The sequence below is a fragment of the Nycticebus coucang genome, chromosome 16 (genome assembly GCF_027406575.1).
Source record: "Nycticebus coucang isolate mNycCou1 chromosome 16, mNycCou1.pri, whole genome shotgun sequence".
Lineage (NCBI taxonomy): Eukaryota > Metazoa > Chordata > Mammalia > Primates > Lorisidae > Nycticebus > Nycticebus coucang.
In genome coordinates, this window is record NC_069795.1 from 20,390,986 (window position 1) to 20,418,406 (window position 27,421).

A 27,421-nucleotide genomic window follows, 5' to 3' on the forward strand; every position below is an offset into this window, starting at 1 on the left:
TGGAAGGATGTTTGGAGAATACTTAGAGATCTATAATTAGACATGCCATTCGATCCTATAATTCCTTTACTAGGTATTTACCTAGAAGACCAAAAATCACAATGTAACAAAGACATCTGTACCAAAATGTTTATTGCAGCCCAATTCATAATTGGTAAGTCATGGAAGAAGCCCAAGTAAACATGGACCCACGAATAGACTAGCAAACTGTTGTAAATGTATACCATGGAATATTATGTATCCTTAAAGAAAGATGGAGACTTTACCTCTTTCATGCTTACGTGGATGGAGCTGGAACATATTCTTCTTAGCAAAGTATCTTTTTTTTTTTTAACAACTTTTTTTTTTTGTAGAGACAGAGTGTCACTTTAGGGCCCTCGGTAGAGTGCCATGGCCTCACACAGCTCACAGCAACCTCCAACTCTTGGGCTTAAGCGATTCTCTTGCCTCAGCCTCCCGAGTAGCTGGGACCACAGGCGCCCGCCACAACGCCCGGCTATTTTTTGGTTGCAGTTTGGCCAGGGCCGGGTTTGAACCCGCCACCCTCGGTATATGGGGCCGGCGCCTTACTGACTGAGCCACAGGCGCCGCCCCTTAGCAAAGTATCTTAAGAATGGAAGAAAAAGTATCCAATGTACTCAGCCCTACTATGAAGCTAATTTATAGCTTTCATATTAAGGCTATAACCCAATGATAGCACAAGAATATGGGGAAAGGGCCAAGGGAGGAGGGAAGTCAGGGTGGAGAGAGGGTAATGGGTGGGGCCACACCTACAGTGCATCTTAGAATGGGTACAAGCGAAACCTACTAAATGCAGAATACAAATGTCTGCATACAATAACTAAGAAAATACCATAAAGGCTACATTGAACAGTCTGATGAGAATATTTCAGATTGTATATGAAACCAGCACATTGTACCCCTTGATTGCACAAATGTTCACAGCTATAATTTGACAATAAAAAATAAAAAAAGATTTAAACAAAGAAAAGTCTGGATGCATTTTATCAGAAACATTAACATCTTTCCCGATGGTAATTATGTATCAAATCACAGCAATTTCTTTTTGGGTTAGATTAGCTCAAAGGTCTTTTATAAAACATTTACTTGGTCATGACATATAGAACAGTCAAGTTTGGGGCTCCAGATAAAATTAAAATACAAAATGGGAATACATGGGGGAAAAATGAAATGGTAATATGAAAAAAGAACAATGAAAAATCCAACTGTATTTTTGAACTGCTCCAGGGTACTTGGAGACACTTAGCTTCAGTGGAAATGGTTTTGTTTGTTTGGAGATAGATATGATTGACAGTTACCACAGTCTCATGGTCTCCTGATAGGGTACTACTCCCATAGAATCCCTGACCTCAGAGCAGAATGTCAAAATACTGTTAAATTTTTACTCTGAGTACAGGTAGTTGAGATAAAACAGAAGTATGTATGACATGATATGGATACCTAGATTTTAGTATTCAGCATTAAAATATAAAATATTATCTTTCTTATTTTTTTCCCTGAGTTTTCTAAGGAAAAAAAAAGATAATTTCCATCACTTTCTAGTTCTGGTAGACAGAAAACAGTACTAATTAACATTAAAGCAATGTCCTTAAATGTTAATAGTGAATAAAACAACTATTAAGTTTTAAATTTCTCACTCCTGATATGTACATAATTTCAATTCAAAAAAGTCATTTGACTCCACTTGATACTGTAAGAATTTTATCAGAAGTATTAAATTTTATTCAAGTGGTGATTATGGATTAGATTATGTCAAAACATTTTGTGTTAGATTAGTTTAGGGGCAATTTTTTAACATTTTATTGAATTATAAAAAATAGAGCAGTCAAGGTCAGAACTCCAAGTCAAGTTAAAACAAAATGAAAATACATGGGGAAAATGAAATAGAAATATGGAAAGAGAACATCAAAATGGCCAATTGAATAAATTAAATGTAAGACTTATCTTCAAAATAAAATGAAAGAAAAATCTTTAAAAAGCATCCTATAATATACGATTTTCAGTAAATAAACTTCCCTGATTGATACCCACTGTATGCCTGTATCAAAATGTCACACCATGTACTATAAAAATATATACAACTATTTGGTGCTCATACAGTTGTTTTCAGAATGCTTCCTCTTTTAAATTTTTTTTTGGGTGGGGTCTAAATCTATTGAGATGCTTCTGCCCAAAAGTGAGGACTGAAGACATAACAAATTTTTCCATTATAGTCACTGAACACTTACAGGAAGTGATTCTCTCCCATTAATTAATAGTCTTTCCTAAAAACATCCAGGCAAGTGGGTTTTAAATTCTTGGGTAAGCTAGTGGAAAGGTATGGGAGGATGTCAGGTAGGGGTTTCATCTAGGTAGGATGTGTCCAGCATGTTGTGTTCACATTGTTTCAATGAGTTTTATTTTTCTATAACTAAGCCATTTCTGTTAGCTAATTTACTTTAACCAAAGAAAATGTAAACTCTTTCTACGCTCATGAAAGGATGTCTTATAGCCTTACTCCAAGATGGGCTGAAATTAGGCTCCTACCCTCTCGCATAAACTGAGAAATAGGAGTGAGTGTTTTTGATGATTGCATTTCAAAGAGATGGCTTCCAGACCCCCGAGAAAGACATTCTTGGATTATAAAACTGGCAAAAGACTTATATCTCAAAAGGGCAAAGAAAAATTTTATAATTACATTTTCAAAGCAAATCCCTAATGACAATGAGGTCAGGGAACAAGAGGCACAAAGAAACATGTCTACGATTTGGTCTAGTTGAAGGAAATGTTAAGGCCCTTTTTGTCAACTCATGATAGATCACCTGTACACTGTACTATATTTTCCATTTTCTGTTTACCTTTATTTCATAAATATTAACATTACTGTTTAGTTAAACAATTTACGAATAAATTGAAGATATCATGATCTTTTCTCTTTTTGCCAAAATACACTCTATAACATATATTTGGTCAACTATTTTCAAATTCAGGACACTTCACTGTATTTACTTGTCATATATTTTGGTACTCCTTCAACTGGGAATATTTTCTCAGTAGTATCATGGAAGAATAACACACTAGAGCCTCTGTAAGTTGATCACCCAACAGACTATAACAAATCAGTCAGTGTATGGAGGTGGTCAACATAAGGTCAACATAATGCTTGTGTACATTTTTTTTTTTTTTTTTTTTGTCTAACTAGCAGTAGAATAAGATTGGCTGGTTGCTCCTAATATCTCTAAACAAAGTAGAATAAAGAAGTGGATAAGTTCAGGTATTCAAATTTGTAGCTAAAGCACTGCATAAATGACCTGAAAGCATCTATGTCTACCTTGAAACAGCCACATATGTCATGAAGCCATGGGGCTGAGATTGCTGAAAACCAAATCTATATTTCATCTTGTGAGAGGCTGAATTAAAATGGAAATTAAATTACCAGCCTATCAGAGTATGTACAATTAAAGTGATGGCATTGACTGGGAAAATATGGGTTCTTGAATGTTGGAATGGGGACATGTAGGAAACACACTGATGAAGCAGATGACATTGACCTCCTAAATTCTGATCCATCTTTTTGCCTGTAGAAGCAAGCTCTTCATTCCATGTAGAATCAGTCATTCCACCTCTATTTAAAGGGGCTATGCTTGCAATGCTCTAGGGACCTGTAATGGACACCCTTGCAGCCATTTCCCAGCAAGAGCAAGCTGTTCTTCTCAGGATCCAATCCCCAACTCCTTTCTGCTTCTAGATCTATATCTAGAGTTAATTCCCAGTGGCCTCCTAAGGGGGAGGTGCAAAGTGTGACCTATAAAGAAGTGTGCTCCACTTCAAAAAAAAAAAAAAAAACCACTTGAGTTTTCTAATTAATATAGACAGACATCTGTGAAATATGTGTGAGACTGGGTATTATGAGAATGGGATAATGATAAGAAAAATTGGATTAGGCTAAAGTTATTGATATGGGTCCAGTAAGTAGAGATTCTGTGTGAAATGTTTCAGCTCAAGAAGTTAGAAGAGTCTCCATCAGTTTGGTTGATTGGCTGAAACATGGACTATAAATTGATCCACAGTAATTAACTTAGAAATGCCTGACCTGGCTTGGATTAAATGAGTGGAGGAATTCAAAGGTTTAGTGAGATTGGAGTGTTAGAGAGGATTTGACATTTAATACTGACGCAAGCACTCCGATCATATGAAGACCTCTTTTGTCACCATCACACATCCTTTACCACAATAGTTAGAAGCACATTTTTGAAGGAAGCCCTAGCCCCATTGAAGATAATAGTGTACAATATTGAATACCAAATATAAATGTGATTGAATATTGGTAGTAAAAATAGGAGGGCTTTGGATTGCACTTAGATTTTAATCTGAGGACCAGCTCCATGGCTTGTGATATCATTAACAAAATCACAGGGAAAATATTAACTAAAGATCTTAATCACAATCAAGTAATATAATCCCTGGGAAAACATTTTTATATACAGTAGGTACACTGATGAGTGATGAACATTTATGTGATATAAAATGTAAATAGATATTATGTAAAATACTAAGTATTTTATTTGAGTTATGGAAAAAATGAACTCATTGCCTAGGCTGTTATAACTGTCCTCAGTTGCATATAGAATAAGTTTGATAAAAGAGCAATAATCTCAAAATAAGATTTTACATACTCCATGTTACACTACATCTTAAATTATTTTGTCTAAAATTGCATTTACTAGGAGAAATAATAGTTTTTATTATTGTTTTTGTTAGATAATCTGTTTTAATCATTACTAAAGCTACTTCAGGATGGCTGTGGTCTTTATCAAACTTAGGGAGCTATTGTAACACATGCAGAAAACATAGCATCTTTTTAATATGAACATAGGTCAGTTAAGCATTAAGGTAGCATATGCTGCCTATTCTACCTATGTACTCTCATGTATTGTTTATTCCAGTAAGTTCAAAGTCACTAGCAAATTAATTCTAGTATGAAGTAATTACATAGCCATGTTTCAAAAGATATCAATTTTGATTTTTTTTTTTTTTTTTTTGTAGAGACAGAGTTTTACTTTATCGCCCTCGGTAGAGTGCCGTGGCGTCACACGGCTCACAGCAACCTCCAACTCCTGGGCTTAGGCGATTCTCCTGCCTCAGCCTCCCAAGTAGCTGGGACTACAGGCGCCTGCCACAATGCCCGGCTATTTTTTTGTTGCAGTTTGGCCGGGGCCGGGTTTGAACCCGCCACCCTCGGCATATGGGGCCGGTGCCCTGCTCACTGAGCCACAGGGGCCGCCCAGATATCAATTTTGAAAATAATTTCAAAGTATATCAATTTGAAAATGAATATGAATAGCATATTAATTGAAATATATAATACTTTAAATGATTTCAGAGAATTTGGTATATATTTTTCTAACTTTCTACCAAATAATAACTTTTACAACTGTCCTTTTACACTTTTTAACATTATAATTTGAATGTGACTAGATGCATTTGCAGTATTACAAAGGTTTCATTATATTATTTTCCCTATTTCATTCATGACCTAGAAAATCATGATTTTCATACCTTTGAAAAATCTATGTCATACATATCTTTGCAGTAGTAGAACACACACAATTCATTCAACAAATATTAATTGGGTGTTCTCATTAGCCTGACATTATTCTTGTTATTTTGGGTACAATGATGACCCAAAGTGACTGTGAACTTTGATGGAGTCTGTAGTTTCTTCTGGAGAAAGACAAATAATACCTATGTGACAATTACAAAATACTGATAGCTGTATACAGAAAACAAAACCAAAGAAGGTAGAATAAAAAACAAAGAAATTTCCATGAATTCTGAGTTACAACATAACTCTATTATTTTAGCAAATTATAAGAGGCTTCTAGGATAAATTAATGCCTGATTAGATTCAAGAAGCACTCTTGAAGATAGCTATCATTCAGAAAAGTAAACCTCTCAAACTGCCACTACAATGTATTATTCATTAAATAACATCATTGGGATAGGCTCCTGTTGGCATATATGCTTTTAAAAGTTGTAGTAAATACATAGTTATTATTACTAAATTCCTTATAAGCATGAATATCCTGCATGTTAGATTATCATAATACTTTAAATATAGAACATAAAGACTGGAGGTGGTGGCTCATGCTATAATCCTAGCACTTGGGAGGCCGAGGCGGGTAGATTGCCTGAGCTTACAGGTTCAAGACCAGCCTGAGCCAGAGTGAGACCTCATCTCTAAAAATAGCCGGGCATTGTGGTGGGCAGCTGTAGTCCCAGCTACTTTGGAGGCTGAGGCAAGAGAATAGCTTGAGCCCAAGAATTTGAGGTTGCTGTGAGCTATGATGCTACGGCACTCTGTCTCAAAAAATAAATAAATAAATAACAGACCATAAATATTAGAACAAAGAAAATGCAAATACAAAATAAATTAGACTACTTTTAGAAACTTTTGATGCCATAGATTTTTTTTTTTTTTTTTTTTTTTTGAGATAGAGTCTCACTACGACGCCCTTGGTAGAGGGCCATGGCAACTTCTGGCCTTATCCACCACATCTTGAATCAGAATGTAGACATTAACAAGATCCCTATATCATCTCTACAAACTTTAAACCTTGAAAAGCCTCTCCTAGTCTATCCTATCCTATCCTATCCTATTCTATTCTATGTTGTTCTATTCTGTTCTATTCTATTCGTTTCATTTCTCCAATTCATGATATATAATACTGACTTTATTCATGATCTATAATGCTGGCTGCCAAAATTGCAGTGGAATTACATAATCATAAGTAATTGCCATACTCTTTCTGATAATAACATTTTGATTAGGAATTCTAGTTTTGTGTAACTAGGTGAAAACCTCCTTTCCTTTTTTTCCTTCTCTTCTGCAACAATGCACCAAATATTCCTCCACGGCCCTCCACGTGGAGGAAGGGACTATCTTTACTCTTTGCTTCCTCTGCTACTTTGGGCTTTTCCTTTTTACTGTGTTCACATCAGCACAAATACATATGCAAACTTCTTCCTCCTAAAAAAATAGTTTTTAAAGTCTTCTGATTGTCAAAGGCATAATTAAGTGCAATGTAATACGATGTAATGTATAACTTCTAATTCAATCTGTAGCATGGAATAGAATTCTGACATATGAAATCCTAATACACAATTCCTGGAAAATAACTTCAGTAGCCTTTCAAGGATTGTAGAATTTTACAAAGTCCTATACCCTAGAATAAACAACTCTCAGTTTAGAAATGTAGACATCAATGCTAGGAAAAGCTACAAAATAAGAAAGTGGCAGACCTATAATGAAAATTCCGTTAGGTTGATCTTTTATTTTTTATACTTGCATGACACTGTTAGTTTACAGTTGTTTACTTAGTTTTTATTCTTTTCATTGAATCCCAACCCTCACATAGTAGTTAAGAATAGCAATTTTGGACTGAAGCAATTTTGAGATTGAGTCACAACAAATTCTCTCATTTAATGAAGGCCTACTACCAGTAGTTTAGATCCTTTAAGATGCACCTGGCTGTTAATGTTAATAAACTGGAAATAAAATACTGATTATCTTATAGGTTTGCTGTGAATATTAAATGTAATGACACAAATGAAGCAATTAACGGACTGCCTATTTCAAATAAATGTTAGCTATTTTGTAATTATTATCATAATGTACTCAAACTTATTTGGCTATATTAGTATTACCTGATTAGGCAGATTAGTATCTTTTTATGCCTCTTCTTATCCCAACATTCCAGGTATTTGGAGTTACTGTCTCCATGATTCAGTGAACTTTCAAAAAGCTGATGAGACTTTACTCCAAATTAATCCAAAACAATATGAAACAAAAAAAGTTACAAGGGTATATGCTTATTTCGCATATTCTTTCTAGTTTGCTTTTGTGATAAACTAGTATATACCTAGCTTATGGAACTTTATGCTTATGGCATATTTTCCCCTAATGAAAAGTCCATCAGTCCCTTCTACTGATAAAAAGTTGATACATTTTTAAAGTGATATCCTTTTTCTTTCTTTCACCTAATGGAAAGTGAAAGAAATCCGACCTTCTTCAGGTAACTTTCCTAGCTAGTTCACAGACTCCTTTTGTTTTCTGAATTTCTAATAATTGTATTATTAAAATACCACAGGGGCAAAAACAGGTGATGTCTTTTTCTTGCCTATTTCTAGGTCTTTGACTGACACACTAATAACAAAAGCCAGATTAACAAGAGAAAAACAATCAAAAATTATTTCATCAAAAGTTTACCTGGAAAGCATGTCTACAGAAACTAAAATCAAAGACCAAGGGAAAACTGCAATTTTGTGACTAAGTTTGATAAAGAATGGAGAGCCATGTAGAAATATGATTGGACAAAAAGGCTGTGATCTAATGGTAATAGACTGAAGGGAACTTAGTAAAGCCGGTTTGTTCAGAATTTTTTAGCCTTTCCCTGTAGCTAAAAGTGGGGATCTTCCCCCAGGGGAAGATGTGGGGATATGGGGATATGGGGAAGACACTGGGGATATGGGGAAGACACTTTTGGAAGGAGAGTCCTCTGGCCTATTTTCAGGAGTAGTAGGGCAGAAAGTGTCCTCCAGCTTTTACATTTTCCTTCTGGGAAAAGGAATTCTAGTTTCTATGACTTGTGTTCTACTTTTTGTTTTGAGAGATATGGAGGAAGGAAAAAAGAGGGTAGAAGATCAGAAGTTCTTGTTTCTGAGCCCTTTCAATGACTTTAGTTTGCCATAGTCAGGATGCCAGTCTTACACTTTGGGGTGCCATTATTTAGCTCAACAACACCTGTTGTACATCCATCCACTAAAAATGTTAGTTTTTTTGAATGCAAGCTACTGAAGAGCAGAAAAAAATGTAAAATAGTTTTGCTTTCTTTCTTGACTCAGCCAATTTTTGGAATTAAAAGAAATATATTACTGTCATTTTCAAAAATTAAAGATTGGAAAATGACAGTATAAGTCAGTATGATTTGAAGTTTGATTATCTGAATGAAAAAATATCTGGTAAGAGTCAAGCATTGCCTATCTTAACTTAGATTGCAAAACTGTACTGACTTCATAAAATTAATGGACACTGCTTATTATAAGAGATTGACAGACAAGTTTGTTTGATCCTTCAAAGATTGTTTGGATATAAATGTTCCAAATCAAGTCCTCTTTTAAAAAGAATATATTAAATGTATTTTAACAAAATATAAATTTACTTTATATATGAACTTTTAATATTTTTGTTGTTAATATTATCTTTGTACCAGATTCAGGGCCTCTCTTATGCCACTGGATCATAACCTGTTAATTACAATATGGGGATCTCATTGTCCCGTATTTTTGTAATTATTCAAGAGATGAATACAGAAATGGGTAAGAAAATATGATGAATAGACAGCTATCCTTTTCATAGTAATTGTGAAGTTCTGGACAGGATGCCAGTTGACCTTTTTAAGAGAGCAGCTTGCCGTCAACACCTACAACTGACGTACATACACAACCACTTAGCTGTCAATACTTGTAACCATCTGTTAAGATGGCAACATGCTTGCTCTTAAAATACTGTGACAGTGTAGGCTGAAGGTGCCAATTGAATAGATTGGCAGCCTGAAATTCTGAAAGCACTTTTTTTCCCTACAGAAAGTAATACCACATTAACACCCACATGGCTTCTTACTGTCACACCACCTGTTCATTCTTTTTAAGCCAAAGCTATTTATGGAAGGGACAATAGTGCTTGAGAAAAATCAGTGAGGAGATGCTATGAACAAATAACACCCCATAACATCCTGATCCATTTTAAAAACTGATCTTCTACATTTAAGAGTATAAAACCACAATACTTATGAAAAGTCATGACACCATTTTAAGAAAATGATATTATTGATATCATTTTGTGGGAGTCAGTGTGAATTTGTATGTGTGTATAAAATCAGTAGTTCATCCAGCACATAGGTCAGAGGAAGTCCCTATGCTAAATATACTTTTTCTACAGAATCAGGCAAGGATTAGGGGAGGGAAAGAAAGCTAGTTTGTTGTTATTCAAAAGATTCTACTATTAACTGATTTTGTGACAAATAACATTTGTTTACATTACCCCAATATTCTCTTCCATTTCATTCTTTCTGTTTATTACAATACCTCAGACCAAAATTATTAATGTCCTGAAATTTTTGCCTTCCCTTCATGCTGACTGTTAGAATCTGAAATGGTAATGTTCCCAGGGGAGGGCAAAACATTATCTGTCATGTGTACTTCATCTATCAGTCAATTTATTTCAATTGCAATGTTCCAAGAAACAAGGTGGTCGACTTTTAGAAGGATTAACGAAGCTGATAGACAGTAGTTGCTTCTGCATAAGAAGCAGAGTCTGATGATGTGTGAGGGTAGAAGGGCTGCCTGACATGTTTGGAACAGTGGTGTATCCCAGAAACAACAGCAGCTTTCAGTCTTTAGTTTTTCAAGTAGAAGACTAAATACAAGCAGAAAAAATAACACAAGATTCATCAAGAGGATTCACCAGGATCGGAGAGTGGCCTTGAGTTAAGTGCACTGAGTAGAGTAGACATGCTTTGGTTAGCCTCCAACTTGAGACTGTGGAGTAGAGCATAAAATCTCCCTCAAAGATGGAAAAAGAAAGTGTCTGATTTTTCTTGAAAGGCTGAAATGCTCCTGGAATTCAGGTTTTCCCATTAATGAGTGTACCATTTTCATGACAAATGAGGAATGTTGCAACTTTCTCATTCTGTTATTCATCAAATCAAAGTTGACTCACCCGAAAATAGTAATATCAGGACATATAGTCACAGTCCCTGTATTTGTCTGAAAGCATCTCCCCGCCCCCTTTTTTCCCCTAGAAGATCAATTCTAAAATAGTAAAGGAAATCCTTCAGTTCTACAAGCTGAAAACAAGATCACAGATGGTAATTCTAATCCATACCTGAAAATAAAGAATAGCAGTAATAGCAATTTTGTAACTAAGAAAAGGTGTATAAATATGTATTTATTATATTTTTCTCTTAACGAATTTATAAATCAGTGTTATAAAATATTATATTTATAATTGTTTCATTGTGCCTATAACATATAAAAATGTAATATATTTGCAATAACAACAAATGAGGTAGATAGGAGTAAAGTTATATTGGAGTAAGAAAATAATTTCAGGTTAAATTAAATACACAGAAATAAAGGAAGAGAAACAGAATAATAAGAAGATTATGATAAATACTATGCATATATCCTTGCTTTCTTATTTCTTAACTTCTATAGTAGACACAAAATCATAAAGTAATATTACAATAACATATTGTTGGGTTTAGAACATATGTATATATGTAACATATATAAAAATAATAGCCCAAAAAGACAAAAAAGAGGGTAGGCCCATAGAGAAGGAACTTTTCTATTTTTTACTTGAATAAAGTTAGTATAAAAATGAAACAGTTTCTCTTAAATTCGAATGCATAAGTAAGTTATAGTGTAACCACTAAGACATTAACTCAATAATGTATGGAAAAGAATTAAAATGTTACGTTAATAAATATTCCCTTAAACGAAAAAATAATGAGTTATGGAGGAATAGACTAAAAATAAATGGAAAAATAGAGAAAGCAAAGTGTAAGATGCAAGAGCAAATCAAAATATATCAATAATAATGTTAAATGGAAATAGATTAGACAATCTCACCTAAATATAGAAAGTGTCAGACTGGGGGAAATGTAATTCAACTATATGATGTCTATATGAGAAAATTTTATATTCTAATAAATGCATAAAAAGTAACAGGATGAGGGCAGTGCCTATGGCTCAGTGGGTAGGGCGCTGGCCCCATAAACTGAGGGTAGTGGGTTCGAACCTGGCCCCAAACAAAATGCAACAAAAAAATAGCCGGGCATTGTGGCAGGCACCTGTAGTCCCAGCTAATAGGGAGGCTGAGGCAAGAGAATCACCTAGGCTCAGGAGTTGGAGGTTGCTGTGAGCTGTGTGACGCCATGGGCACTCTACTGAGGGCAATAAAGTGAGATTCTGTCTCTAAAAAAAAAAAAGAAAAGAAAGGAACAGAATGATAAGCATATATCAGGAAAACAGCATCAGGAAAATAGCATCAGAAAAAGTTTAGAGTCACTCTGCAAATATCTACAAAATAGATTCTAGAGAAAATCATAGTAGACACACACAGGAACACTTTATAATAATAAAAGGTTACTATAATTAGAAGTGTGGGACAATTGCACCTAACAGAGTTTCAAATACGGGAAAATAAAACCTGATAGAACTGAAGACAACTCAACAATGTCTGAACACCTTCATATTTAACTTGTAATAATGGACAGAAAATCATGGCAGAAGCTTTTAAAACCAAAATGAAAAATAACACAAGAAAACTATAAACAAATATTATTTAATATAAACAAACAAATTATCCTTAACAGAATGCTATCTATCTAGCAATATTTGAAAGGAATTTTACACCGTGACCAAGTGGAAGTTATTCCAAGAATTCAAGGAGAGTTTAGCATCTAAAAATCAATTACTATAATACATCATATGAATAATATAAAAAACAAAATATACATGGTCATCTCAACAGGAGAAAAGGGATTTCACAAAATGCAACATCCTTTTATGATTAAAAAAAGCATTTATTTAAGTAGAAATGAAAATAAACTTTCTGAAGCTCTCAGGCTATCAAAAAAGGCATTCAGATTGGAAAAGAAGTAAAACTATTTCTATTTGAAGATGGAATAATCCTGTATAGAAATATTCTAAACAAGTAATTAAAAATCTCAGCCATAAGAAAAGATCTTTTGTGATTATCTACATGGAACTAAAACAGATTTTTCTTAGAAAAGTATCTCAATAATGGGAAAAAAAGTGCCCAATATACTCAATACTAACATAAAACCAATATACAAACAACTAAAGGCCCATAGAAAGAAAATAACACAAGTATAGTCTAGCAAGGAGGTTGGGAGAGATAAGAAGGGAGGAGAGACAGCAGGGTGTAGGTTTATGGGATTTCACATAATGTTCACAATATGAGGGGGTTCAGTGCAACCCCTTGGTGAAGGGCTTAGCCACAATTTTGAATTTTAGCTTCGATTGAAAGCAATATAACCTAAATATTTATACCCTTATATTAATCTGAAATAAAAAAGAAAAAATAATAATTAAAAATCTACCAGAACTAATAAATAAATTTAAAGTTGCAAGCTACAAAACTGATACACAAAAATTAATTTTTATACACTAGAAAATTAAAACAATATCATTATGATAGTATATAAAAGCATTAAACCCTTAGAAATAAATTTAACAAAAAAAGTGCAAAACTTACATTATGAAAACTATAAAATATGGCTGCAACGTATCAAAGACGGCCTAAATAATTTGGAAACTCTTACATCTACTTGGATCAGAAGACTCAACACTATTAAGATGGTGATAATCTTTAAATTGATCTAAACAATTCAATGCAATTGTTATAAAAATCCTGGCTGTCTTAGTTACAAAAATTAGAAGGCTGGTGGTCCTGTTTTCATGTGGAATGTTTAAGTAATTTTGAAGAACACTTTCAAAGGACTACAATTCATGATCTTGAAACTTCACACAAAGCTACTTTGAGACATTATTGTATTGATAAAATGTGTGTGTGTGTTTGTATGTGTGTATATCTTAAAATAGATTTGTAATTTCTCAAATGAAATCTCACGTTCATGCAGTAAGGATTCTCTGGCAAACCAATGAAGGGAAAAATAGTCTTTTCAACAAGTGGTGCTGCAGGCCAGGCACAGTGGCTCACACCTATAATCCTGGCACTCCGGGAGGCTGAGTCTGGTGGATTGCTTTAACTCAGGAGTTTGAGACCAGCCTGTGCAAAAGGAAGACCCTGTCTCTAAATAGTCCGGTGTTGTGGTGGGTACCTGTAGTCCCAGCTACTCGAGAGACTGAGACAGGAGGGTAAGGCTTGAGCTCAAGAGTTTGAGGCTACTGTGAACTATTTTGCCACCGCACTCTACCAAGAGCCACAAAGTGAGACTGTCTCAAAAAGAAAAGAAATAAAAAACAACAAATGGTGCTGGGAAAACTGGATATTAATACAGAAAATGAAGTTGAGTCCATCCCATACATCATACAAAAATTTACTCAAAAAGTACCAAAAGCTTAAATATATGCACTAAATCTGTAATATTCTGAACATAAAATACAGGTATAAATATTGGTGATTTTGGAATAGATCATGAATTCTTAGATAATGATGCTTAAAGGACCAGCAACAAAAAAGAAAATAAATCGTATATCATCAAAGATCATCAACTGGAAATTGAAAAGACTTTCCCACAGATAGGAGAAAAAAACTTTAAGTCATATATGTGATAAGGCACTTCTATCTAGAATGTATATAAACATTTCTGCAATTCAATAAGAAAAAATGCTCAGTTTAAAAAATAGGTGAAGTGTCTAAATACACACTTTTCCAAAGAATATGTACAAATATGAACATTACAAGAGTATTACAAGATCCTAAAAATTATTCAGAATCAGCAAATGTACATTAAAATTACAATAACATATCATCTCCTATGTACTAGGAAGTCTATTATTTTTAAAAAAGGCCTTCACATAAAACAAATACATATAAGTGTTGGTGAGGATGTGGAGAAATAGGAGCCCGCAAACACTTCTGAGGTGAATGTTGAATGATGAGGAATCGTGAGGAGTAAATTTGTTTATAAGTCACTTAGTTTATGGAATTTTGTCATAACATCCCAAAAGGACAAAGGCAATTCTAAAATTGATTGTAGCAATGAATGGAAGACTCTGTGAATGTATTTAAAAAACAACCTTTTCTGTAATTTAAATGGGCAAGTTCCATCGTATGTGAATTATATCTCAACAAAGCTATTTTTAATTTTTTTCAGATTTTATATGTAAATCCTTCTCTCCCTACGCACATATTTCATCGTTAGTTCAATGGCCCAGTAAAATGCTCAGGCCCCCTCTGGAGGACAGTCAACTGGGAAGAGGTGCTGGATGCCAACTTAACGCTGGCAAAAGATACAACACAACAGGCAAAGCGACAGAAGCAAGGTTACAATCAATAGGTTTTTCACTGGAAATTATGTCAATGACCTTTAGTTTCATTTTATAGGTAAGAATGTTATAGAAGTACAAGTTTAAGTTGCTTGCTCAAGATTACATGACTGGAGATGTTTGAAATCACTTTAAAGGGCTGATTATTTACTCCCTGACAAGTGCTAGCTCAGCTTCATTAAAATGAATTGACTACCAATCATGAAAAGATAAGGATACAATAAAAAGACTTTAAATTAGTTCACCTCCCTGTGCTCTCCAGTATGCATAGCAAAAAGCATAGTTATTTCTCGAGTCTACTGTACATATTTAAGCAATTTTTATTATCTTCTCTAGATGTATTATTACATGTATATGACAGGCATCATCTGTCAAATAGAAGCTGGCATTTAAATATTAATCTAAGTAAGTTTCCATTCTAGAAACTGGTATATTAATTGCAGTCCAGGATTAGTAGGGACTCCATTCACTGAGGTTATAAATATCATTAATTATAATCGATGAGAAATGGGCTCCATTACCTAGATGTTAAGCTGGTAAGTGTAATTCTGGAGACAAAAAGAATACTTCTAGGGTAAACCTACCCTCATCTTAAGAAACACAATGATTCATCTGGTATAGTTTCATAATGAATTACAAAAGGGAGAAAAAGAGTTGAGTTTATATGCATCACAGATTTCTGAAATTCAAAACTGGAACTTATTAATAATAATTGTATGCGGAGTCAAGGAAGAAAGTGATTGTCATGACATTTTCCCGTATACACCTTTTTACATGTATTTATATTTGCAAATAAATTAAACTAAATTAAATTATAAGTTCATTGCTAATGAACTCTGGCACAAAGATCCGTTAAATTAATTATAGGATTTTATCGATTTCTCCTTCTATCTCCCTGTTTCTCAGATAATGGTCCTCCAGATAAATGATAAGGAAAACACTTGAGCTGCCTATGAAAACACAGATTCCACAGCGAATTTCAGACATTCTTATTTAGATCTCTAAGGCTATAGGACCAGAAATCTGAATTTTTATCATAGGATTCTATTTGATTATTTTACCTACTGAATTTTAGCAACCACCCTAGAGATGTCTATTATAGAAACTGGTAGAAAGTGAGTGAATCAAAAAGGGCATCTGTGCTAAAGGTGTCATCTCAGTGTCCGGACACAGAGCTTTCAGCTAGTCCGTAGCAGGGGAAATACTGGCTCCAAATCTTATATACGTGCTATTTTTCAGACAATGCAATGTGATTCTTTAAAATATTCAGTATAAAAAGTAAAAATTAAGGTCTGTGATAATTTTATGCTAGTTCTAAGTTTTCTTTATTTTGAAAATTTTATGTTAATTCTGTCTTTAAATATGAGTTTTATAATTCAAGCCAGTTCAAATAATTCTGGGATTTTTGCATGTGGGAAGACTTAAATTTTAAATATATTTTTGAATAGTAACAAATATGCATAGTTTAATTTGTAGACTTTATATAGAACACATTTGAACTTTCAAGATCTATATCATTTGCCTTTTTTTCACATATATCATAAAACATGCTTTAATTTGCAAACATCAAAGAAATTGAACTAATTAACCCACTAAAGGATATGCTGGCTCCAAGTAAATATCCACCCAGTGATTCAATAATCTTACACCAGACCAACATTCTGATTGCTACTTCTAAAAATTGGTTTCGCATTCAACCTGGCTTTCCTTTTGATGGACAAATCATTACCAGCAGATTTAAGTTCATATGCTTTCGCCTCCACACTATGCAAGAGTAATGGTATTATTTACGGCACTGCCAACAAAAAAACTTGAGAGGCACTACAATTGGATTAACTTAAAATGTCTGATGAATCAGCATATAGTTTCTGTGGCTAGAAGAATGAATTGCAGTGACCAGTCCTGGACAAGGCAGACTCCAAGCTGGTGTGTGGTGATTATTGTTAGCATTCCAAACTCACAAGAATCTCAAAAAGAAGCAGGGGATTTTGGAGAAGGACATGTCCCCTGGATATTCCAATTCTGTAGCAAACTTATTAAATGAAATGTGGTCCCACAGTTTATTTATATAAAGAAATACCAAGAAGTTTTCCTGTGAGTGTGTTTTTTTAAATAATAAAACCATTCATGTTTTTAAAAAAATACTTTTTTACAAAATACAGTAACAAAATATATACAGTATTCTTAATTTATAGCTTACATCTCCCCAAAGATATCACATTAGGATCAGAAAAATACACATATTTATTTAGCATTTAAGTAAAATATTCTTTTACCTTGAGAAGTAACGGAATATATTGACTAGAAAAATTTATGATCCCAGGTACTTTTCACAGAGTTAAGTGAAAAGTTATTTTATTTGCAAATATTTCATAATATTCTTACTTATATTTACTTACATATGATTATAAAATTAATAAATGTATATTAATAATATAAATTGCAACATAAGTGAAGTTATAAGAGAAAGGTGATCAAATGTATCAGAACTCCAAAAATGCAATGAGTGTGTTGAGAAATTTAAGAGTCATATTCATGTGATGAATTGATCTGCTTCAACTACTGTGCCTTTTAAATAGTCAGCCTAAGTGAAGAAAGAAGAGTGTTCACATTTACTTTTGTATGTATGAAATGTTGTATAATAACAAATATATATTTAAAATAGAAGCAATGGAATCAGAATGAAGGGTGCGTGGGCCAGAGACAATTCCTTTCTAAAGCCTTCTGAAGGTCTAGAGTGTGGAGTTGAGTAATTCTTCCTTGAATACAAGCATGGAGAAGATCCAGATTTTACCTAACAAATAGAAAAGACCATTTAAGGACATCAGAATAACTCATGGCAGTGTGATCCACATAGCAGGAGCATCAGAATGACTTAAAGACTTATTAGAAATGCAGATTCTCAGGCATCACCTACAGAAAAGAAAAGTAAAATTGACCAGCAACTTGCATACTACAAGTTCCTAAGGTGATTTGTGTAGACACTACATTTTAGAACTGATTCACAATTTCCTAATTCTCGGTTTTTTTTCCAATAGAATATTTGAACTTTATTTTTGAAATATATGTGGGCATTGATAGAGTCCATGGGGAATTTTCAACTACCTGAGCTCTTTATAAACAAAGCAGAATATGGTTGTAATCAAGCAATAGACTATTTGCAAAAATTGTAAACTTGTTATTGCATGTGTACTTCTGATTCTTGAAATCTTCACACTTGAAAACTCCGTAGAATCTCCATAGATAACCACCTCCCTACATTGACCACCTCCTTAAGTTGACCTAACTTTCAGAGACTGGACATGCATCACATGTCCATGATCAGTACAGTAGGTCTCCTTCCTCATGTTGACCACCTCCATTTGTTGACCAGTTTGTAAAGGTTCCTGGGTGGTCAAGTTACAGAGGTTCTACTGTGTACCTTCTCATCATGATACAACTGTGCTGGTTATTATGCACACAATATTGTTAAAACACACAATTACATTACATTAAGTAAGATATCATTATTATCATTTTATAACTGAGGAACAGTACTGAGTGATCTCAAGTCTGGACAAGCGAGGTCTCTATGTCAGGCCATAGGCCTCACAGGTCCCATAACTATGAATGTCTTATTTAAAATAATAATAATAATAAGGCCCCCTTGGACCCAGGTCCAGACTAGAGCATTTTAGGGACACAGACTAAGCTCAGCCTGACTCCTATTGGGTCTCATGCTCCACTTTCCAACTTTCAGCATTCCCTGAATCTCAACTATTCTCTCTCAACTCGCCTCATGTGCTCAGAGAATCTTTGTGATTCATACCTCTGGGAATAACCCAAGGCCTTATTGCTGGACCCTGATTTTAGGGAGGGGGTGAGCTAGTAAGCTGATCACTCCCACTGACAAATATTCCATTTCAATTATAGAATAGTGCAAGTCAGGACTGACAATATGCGGCAGATAGGCTAAGTTTGAGGCACTCAAATCACTATATAGAGTTTCTGAAAAATATGTCAGTCATCTGAATGCTCTAAGTGTACCCAAACTCAGCATTCCCCTGATTACTTAGAGTCACAAGATAGGAAGGAGTGGAGCCAGGACTCCAAACACATTCTCACTCCTTTTCCTTTCATATTATTCTATATATATTTACAAAAGTTTCTCTTTTTAAACAAAAACATTGAAAAGGGTATTACATTTTGACTTAACAGAGTGATATGATGAATGACCCATAAATAGCATATGGTTTCATGGAACCATTTATTTGATAATCACATACTTTTACCAAAACTCAAAGTCAATTGTATACCATGGGCATGTAGTTATTTTAGGTTTGTATAGTAACAGGTATATAGTAATCGTTAATATAAATATATGCTATTATTACAAAATAATATTAAAAATTGGTATGAAAAATATATATGGGTACTTATTAGGCACAGAAAAGTAAAAATGGTTTTATATGATATGTCGTATTTATAACTCCTAGCTATATCCTCACTATTCAGACCAAACTGCTTAAAGAAGTTAAGAAGCTTGCCCAAATGCATGTAACTATTTAGTGAAAGTTGAGAGTCAAATCCTTGTTTCTTTTCAGAATTCAATTCCTGTGCTAAGGCCTCTCTGGTTTTGATTGGTTGTGAGAGAAAGCAAGCACTACCTGAGGAAGGAAATTTGTTAAACCTATGGATTTGTAATTTCATGTAAGTTTATCAACTTTTGGTTTTATATTTTAGGTAGCTCTTCACATCTTCTAATGATAACTCAACATTAATCATGATTGAAGCTTTTTGAAAATGTAAGATGGGGTCCAGTTGGCTTCATATTACCTTGATATTTCAGAATATTTAATACAAAATTAAAGCATATGCTTAATTAGAATGAATTCATGCCTTAAGTAATATGTAATTATTATATTTTTAAAAGTATGATTAAAAGTTGCTATGTATTTCTGTGCATAATTAATATTAATTTCACATCTATAAAGCTCTTTGACAAATTTTCCTTTATTATTTAGATAGTAACATCATATTAGAAACTATTGGCAAGCTCATATCGAAATAACCTTCAGTATAAAGGAAAAGGGTTTGGAAATATGATGTCAATTTATTATAGTCTTCAACATTTACTCAAAGTGATATACTGAAGACGGAAGTAAAAAGAAATAAGGCAATCCATCACTTCATTACTAAAAGGACCTATGATCTTAATATCTCTTGATACTGTTATATTCTGTCAGAATTCAGCGAGAGATGTTGCTGCAAATAAAATGTAAGATGTGTTAAGTCACAAATATGCCCATACTGAAGGCAGTTTTTGGATTTTGAAATAAAGTTACATAATGCAATACTATTTTGATTTTTCACAGAAGAGCTGCTATTTAAACTATTCTGTTTCCTAATATCGGACCATACAGTCATTAAACTGTATTCCTCCTATGAGTTGAAAATAATTAATGATACTATTTGTTATATGTATAAAAAAATAGAATTGCTTTCTTCTCTATTTTTTAAAGGAACTGAAGCAATAATTACTTTATTTTTTTTTTTTGTAGAGACAGAGTCTCATTGTACCACCCTCAAGTGCCCTGGCGTCACACGGCTCACAGCAACCTCCAGCTCTTGGGCTTACGTGATTCTCTTGCCTCAGCCTCCCGAGCAGCTGGGACTACAGGTGCCCGCCACAACGCCCGGCTATTTTTTTTTTGTTGCAGTTTGGCCGGGGCTGGGTTTGAACCCGCCACCCTCGGTATATGGGGCCGGCGCCCTACTCACTGAGCCACAGGTGCCGCCCGCAATAATTACCTTTTAATCATCCTGTTGTTTGGGGAGGTGAACAGAATAGAAAAAGGCATTGGAATAAAATGGTAAAAAGCAGAATTCTCACCATTGGCATTCAGAAATGTACTCCTATGACACTCACTAAAATGAACCTCAACTTTACATTACTGTTTGCACTACTGTTTTTCATAATTGGACTATGACATTCTTTCTTTTCCAAAGTACTGAAGATCACAAGAAATAGCTAACCCACATCAACATTGTTATAGTTCTCCCCATACTTCCAAAATTTCTAGGTGACCTAACTTTGCCTCCCAAGGCCCAGAAAGTAATAGGTTAATTAGAGGCTTATTTTCAGCACAAAAAAAGGATTCTCAACAACTCATCTGGATGATGGAAAGCCACCCATTTTACATCTCACGTTGAACTAATTGTCTCCACGTCAACTGGGAGAGCTCATGTCAAGTACCAGCATCTGTGAAAAATCTCACTGTTCGAATTTCAAATGATGAATTTTTATTGTGTTGTTGTATTGTTTTATATCCCTCTTAGTTCATTTTCTACTTTTCTAATGGAATACCACAGATTGGGCAATTTATAAGGAAAGGAATTTATTTCTCGTAGTTCTGGAGGCAGGCAAATGCAATGTCAAGGTGCTGGGCTCTGGAAAGGGCCTTCATGCTGTGACTCTTCATGGCAGAAGGCAGAAAGGCAAGCAAGTAAGGTAGACAGAGACAGAATAGGAGTCGAACTTCATCCTTTCGTCTGCCACACCTGAGATAATTAAGCCACTCCAGTGATAGGTGATAATCACATTAATCCATTAATGAGGGCAGAGCCCTCATGACTTAATCACCTCTTAAATGTCTCACTTCTCAACACTATTACCATGACAAAGTTCAAAATGAGTTTTGGAGGGGACAGACGCATCATAGCATTCCACATCTGGTCCTCCTACATTACGAATTTTATCAGGAACCCACTCCTCAGTAACTAACCCACTCATGAGGGCAGAGCCCTTGTGCCCAAATCACCTTTTAAAGGTCTTGCCACTCAACACTGTTGCGATGACAATTAAATTTCAACATTAGCTGTGGCAGAGACAGTCAAATTATGATAACATAATTTAAAAATCAGACAGTGTAATCTAATAAAGATAATGATTAGTGATAACAGGCCATTGAACATTTCAGTTTCTAAAAGGAAAATAATATTTTTTTTGATTAAAAAGATGAATTAGTTTCAGATATCTTTAGATGCAAGGACGCAGCAAAATCATGACTTTTACTCAATTTTTTTTTTTCTCACATACACTTTTCTGCCTCTCTTTGCCCTTGGTTTTATATACATCTGCTGCAAAAAGTTACTTTCGTTGGATGAGAGCATATTACTGCATATCACTCATGGGAGTGGATATTAATAATTCAAGGTGAAGATTCTGATTAGTTCAATTTTTCAACCCTACGACTGTGTTTTGATTATTGTTCCTTCTTGGGGGCTGATAGAAATAAGCATCACTCAAAGTCCATGAAATAGAGGACAAGAGTTTTAAAGTGGGTTTAAATTTATTAAATTTATTTTATAAATAATTAATTATAAATAATTATAAATAATTAGTATGATTATTTTTGTATCAAGAATAATGAGATGTGATTACACTAAAATGGCTCAAAATCACCTTCTCTCCACCCCATGGATTTTTTTTTTGTCATGACCACAAGCCAGAAAGAATTAGAATTAGCATCTTAATGTTTTCATTAAGAATTTAACTAGATTTTAATATGAATGAAACATTTGTATAATAACAGAAAAGATTCATTATTAATTAAGATTTGCTCATTTTCTATAAGAAACCTATAAGAGACCCTATGATAAAGATGGTGAGAGTGGTGCCTATGGCTCAACAGAGTAGGGCGCTGGCCCCATGTGCTGGAGGTGGCAGGTTCAAACCCAGCCCCGGCCAAAAAAAAAGATGATGAACTTTTAAAAACTAAACAATTATATAAAGTAATTTCATTATGAAACTCTATCTTGAGGAAACTTAATGGTTTATTTTAGTAAAGTCAAAATGAGAATGACTAGCAGTTATTGTTACTCAAACTAAAATGATTAAAAGAAATTCAACTGTAGTTTGTAAGTTATATTTTCTCAAAAATTAGTTGAAGGCTAGAAAGCCAATTTGAAAGCCAGTATGAAGCAAGGTAATTTATTCACTATCCTTCTTTTAGAGAAGGATTTATTTCTCTCTGTGTTAGCATTTTCTTAAAATGCCTTGGCTTACTCTTCAATTCATTTTAGCATTTCAATTTCCTGTGAGTGGTTTCCATTTGTCACTACTTACTAAAAAAGATAGTGATAATAAAAATGGCTTAAACATAATTGTGATTTTCATGATGGCACTAGAGTATTTCAAAGGAAGAAAATCCAGTTAAGTTGCTATTTTCAATCCCAATTGGAAATTTTAGATATAGATGAGTTTACATAAATGGCAGAACTATTTTGGAGGTAATGTCATTTAAATAGTTGATTTTAATTGAAATAATTTCACCATAGACCAGTGTGTTATGCAGTAAGTCATACTGGCAAAATTGATGCTTTGATCAGTAGCCTTTGTCAAGATGTTTGAACTCTTTCAGATTCTGTAAAAAAAGAATATTTAATTATATTTAATTATAATGTAATCATAATGTACATTCAGTGCATCTTTTTCTTTTTAGAAAATATTTATTATGCTTCTTTAACGATAGTAAAACTTTTTTTTTTTTTTGGTAGTGATTTTCTTACTGTGTTCTCTAGGCTGGTCATGAATCCCTGGCCTGAAGCAATCCTCCCACCTTGGCCTCCCAAAGCACTGGGATTACAAGTGTGAGCCACTGCACCTGTCCTGATAATCTCACTTCTTATGATGATGTTTCTAGTGAAGAAGTTATATTTATCCCCCCAAGTAGAGGGATAAATATAATACAAATGAGGTCCATTTAATGCAGGATTGTTTTAAAGACCAGAAAGACAATGACAGGCTTGATCTATCATCATATGCATTGCTTTAGAGTGTTAAGAGAGTTTTGCTGATTTGTGTACACTCTAGTGAAGCTTTGGGATATATATAATATCTTTTAAAAAAGTTATTTTCATCAAAAGGACAGGGGGATTCTCAATGGTTTCCTGAAATAACTGAATTGTACAATTTTTTCCTATAGATCTCTATTGGTGGGCTCTGGGATATTGAGCTGGTGAGACTCCTGTACCTGTCTCTGGAGTGATTTAGAGTGAGGAGATATTGTCTCCAGACTGGAAGACCCTGATAAAGGAAACCAGTTGGGCGTTATGAACTCAGGTTTGTGTGGTTTACTTACCAAAGGCATGATCACTAGGCAAGCTGTTTGCTGTGTCTAGGAATTATCTAACCCTAGAGGAGGCCCTTCCTCAGTCCACAAAACTCTATGATGTTAAAGCATCATAAAATATAAAACATTTTTAACATAATAATTATTGCAAGAGCATTCTAAGAGAATTAAAGGAAAGCAGAATTGGAGCAGTATTAGGGACCAGCCATAACCACATCGTGAGTTCTTTCCCAATGACTGGTCATGACCAGGGGATGACGGAAAAATAGTCTAAACTCAAGAAAGTTTTTTTTTTTTTTTGCAACAAGAAAGTTTTTAAAAAAGATGTGCAGGGGGGCTTTCCACCTCCAAATGTGAGGACAGAGGAAAAACCACTAACTCTGGGCTAGTTCTGTTTTTATCACACACATCACTATTTTAATCATCAATCTAATGGGGGAAGGCTAAACCTTTATGTCATGGTTCTTGCTGGGCTTATGTTTTCTAACCAAACTATTTCTTTAACTAACTACCTAAATTAGATTGATTTACCTCTTAGTTTTATTACTCTAGGTTATTTATGATCCTAACACAGACAGAGCATGGAACAGAGAACACAGTCCATAATCAAGATGTGAAAGCAGACCCCAATCTGACCACACACACAAATCTCAAGAGTGGCAATTCATCCTCTAGGAAAACTTATAGGCAGATGAGCTTGCACTGCTGTCAATACTGAGAAAACAGAGGCATTTTCCTCCTTATCTCCCTGGGAGTCCTTTGCTCTCTTGACGAGGTTTAGGTGCCCGCCTGTCTCCAGTGCATTCTGCACTCCCTCATTTTTTTCCTAATTCCCCAAATGCACTCACTCTCTCTGAGAGGGCAGCCCCACCTGCCTGCACAAGTCTTGTCTCTCAGGGCTCAGGGATCTCTGAGCCAAGTCATACTACAGGAAGGGTGAAACTCCAGCAAGACAATTTCTCCATTTCAAAATGCCAGGCTTCAGGCTTTCCCACTTTTCCCAAGAGTTGGGGCTACTGGTATTGCTATTGAGGTCTGAATGTGTACATGCTTTTCTCTGATCCACTTCTCTCCTGCCTCTTTTCCCTTTTGCCTATCATCTGCAGTCAATTTCTTTTTTTTTTTTTTGGCCAGGGCAGGGTTTGAACCCACCACCTCCGGCATATGGGACCAGCGTCCTACTGCTTGAGCCATGGGCGCCACCCCATCTGCAGTCAATTTCTTAATTCAATTCCTAACTTACTTATAATAAACAATTGAAAATTGGCTTTAAACTTATTAAATTATTATTTCTAGCAATTCAAACACATCAAGATATAACTCTTCCCTTAGGTGTCCACATGTCCACCCACTATGTCCCTGATGTCATGGACATGGTGATATAAACATTGTAGACATAACAATACTATGTATATCACCCATATTCCTCTTCAAGGAAGAATGTGTGGCCCAGCAGTTGGGAGTGCAATTGGCAAAAAAAAAGAAGAAAAGTTTTTCATGTGAACTTTTCCGAAGTTGTCTCAGTTGCAGAAAGTCACCTCTCCCATGGTCACCCATGGTCAAGTGTGTTTATATCCAATGAATGCTTGTGAGGGGAATATTAAAAACAGATTATAGCCCAATATGGGACAACTCTGGAACATATTTTAGTCCCAGAGCTCATGGACTGATTGACTAAAGATGTAGTAAAGAGTTGTTTATAGGCCAAGTTATCCTGCTGCTTAGTCTTGCTTCTTTTCCCTTCCCTTTATAGGTGTTGATATCAAATGCACCCTTTAATAAACATTGTGCACATCAACTCCATTTCAGAATCTGTTTCCTGGAGGATTTGGCCTATATAAGACAGCATTTTTCCAACACTTATTATTAGTTAAAGCAATTCACAAAACCATCCCAACTTCAAAGGGTAGAAAAATGAACTCCACACCTTTAAAAGAAGAGCAGCAACAGCAATTTGTGGTCAAGCTTTACAATCTCCTGACACCACAATTTTGAAGCAAGGTTATGTCTTCTGCCATAGATAACTATTTACTGGTTCAGTAATGGTTTCTGGCATGTTATGGGAGCCTCATGTAATTAGGGACACTGACAGTGGAATGTGACTGGGTTTTGTCACCATAACTCAGGGTATTGTCAGGTCCAAAGAAGAATTAAAACATGAAGTAAATGATATATTTTAGATAGAGATAATTCCCATAACATCAGAGGACTTCATGAGCTATTCAAAAAGGTAGCCACATTGTTATCTCACCTACTTCATTTGATCTGTTCTCTATTCTTAGTTCACACCTATTCTTAGATGTGTGATTTCTTATATTTATTTAATAGATGGAGTTAAAAATTTTTAGTAGACCATAAAAATTATGTTTTAATGTATTAATTAGGACATAAAATATACCACTGCCACATTATTGCCTTACTTAAGGGTGACCCTAATGAACAATGATGGTAGAAAATATGGTAAGCTCAATTATTAGTAATAAACTTCGTATGAATGTGCATATTAAATAATGGGAGTAGATGTATAGACTCCTGGACACTAGTGAATGGCTAGGCTTATAAGTCAGAGGCCTAGAATGAATAAAACTAAAAGTTGAAAAAAAAACAGTCTGCAGAGGAAGGGTAGCATTGAACCAATTAGAACAAGATATGTGGGTCTTTGAATTACTCATCTATGCCCCTGCAGAAAAAAAGACCATCATTTGAAATGAGTTATTTTACAACCAACTGGTGGATGTCAGCTACCTTCTGTTCTTGGCCACATGGAATTTGTATGACAGGGTTTCCAAGGTGTTAAGGACAAACATGATGTATGGACACAGAAGCATGGTCTCCCTCTGACCAAAGTTACAGCTACTCCTGAATGTTTAATCTAACAGCCTCTGAAATCTATGTTGCTCTTCACACAGCAGAATATTTTAAGGAGGGCAGCTAGCCACTTGTTATCAAGTCAATCATAGTAGGATCATTTACTTTTGATAAATTAGAAATTTATTATTGTCATTCACCAATCTCTAACATGAATTTACCCTTCTTACTAATAATGTCTTTGTTGTGACTAGGATCAGAGCTTACAATTTGATTACAGAAGTTCTTGAATTACATTACCTCTCACTGAGGGATGCATTCAATGGAAAATGATTTGCAACATGGATGGATTATCAGGGTATCTACTATCCCACCCAAGAGTACATGCTTAGAAGCAT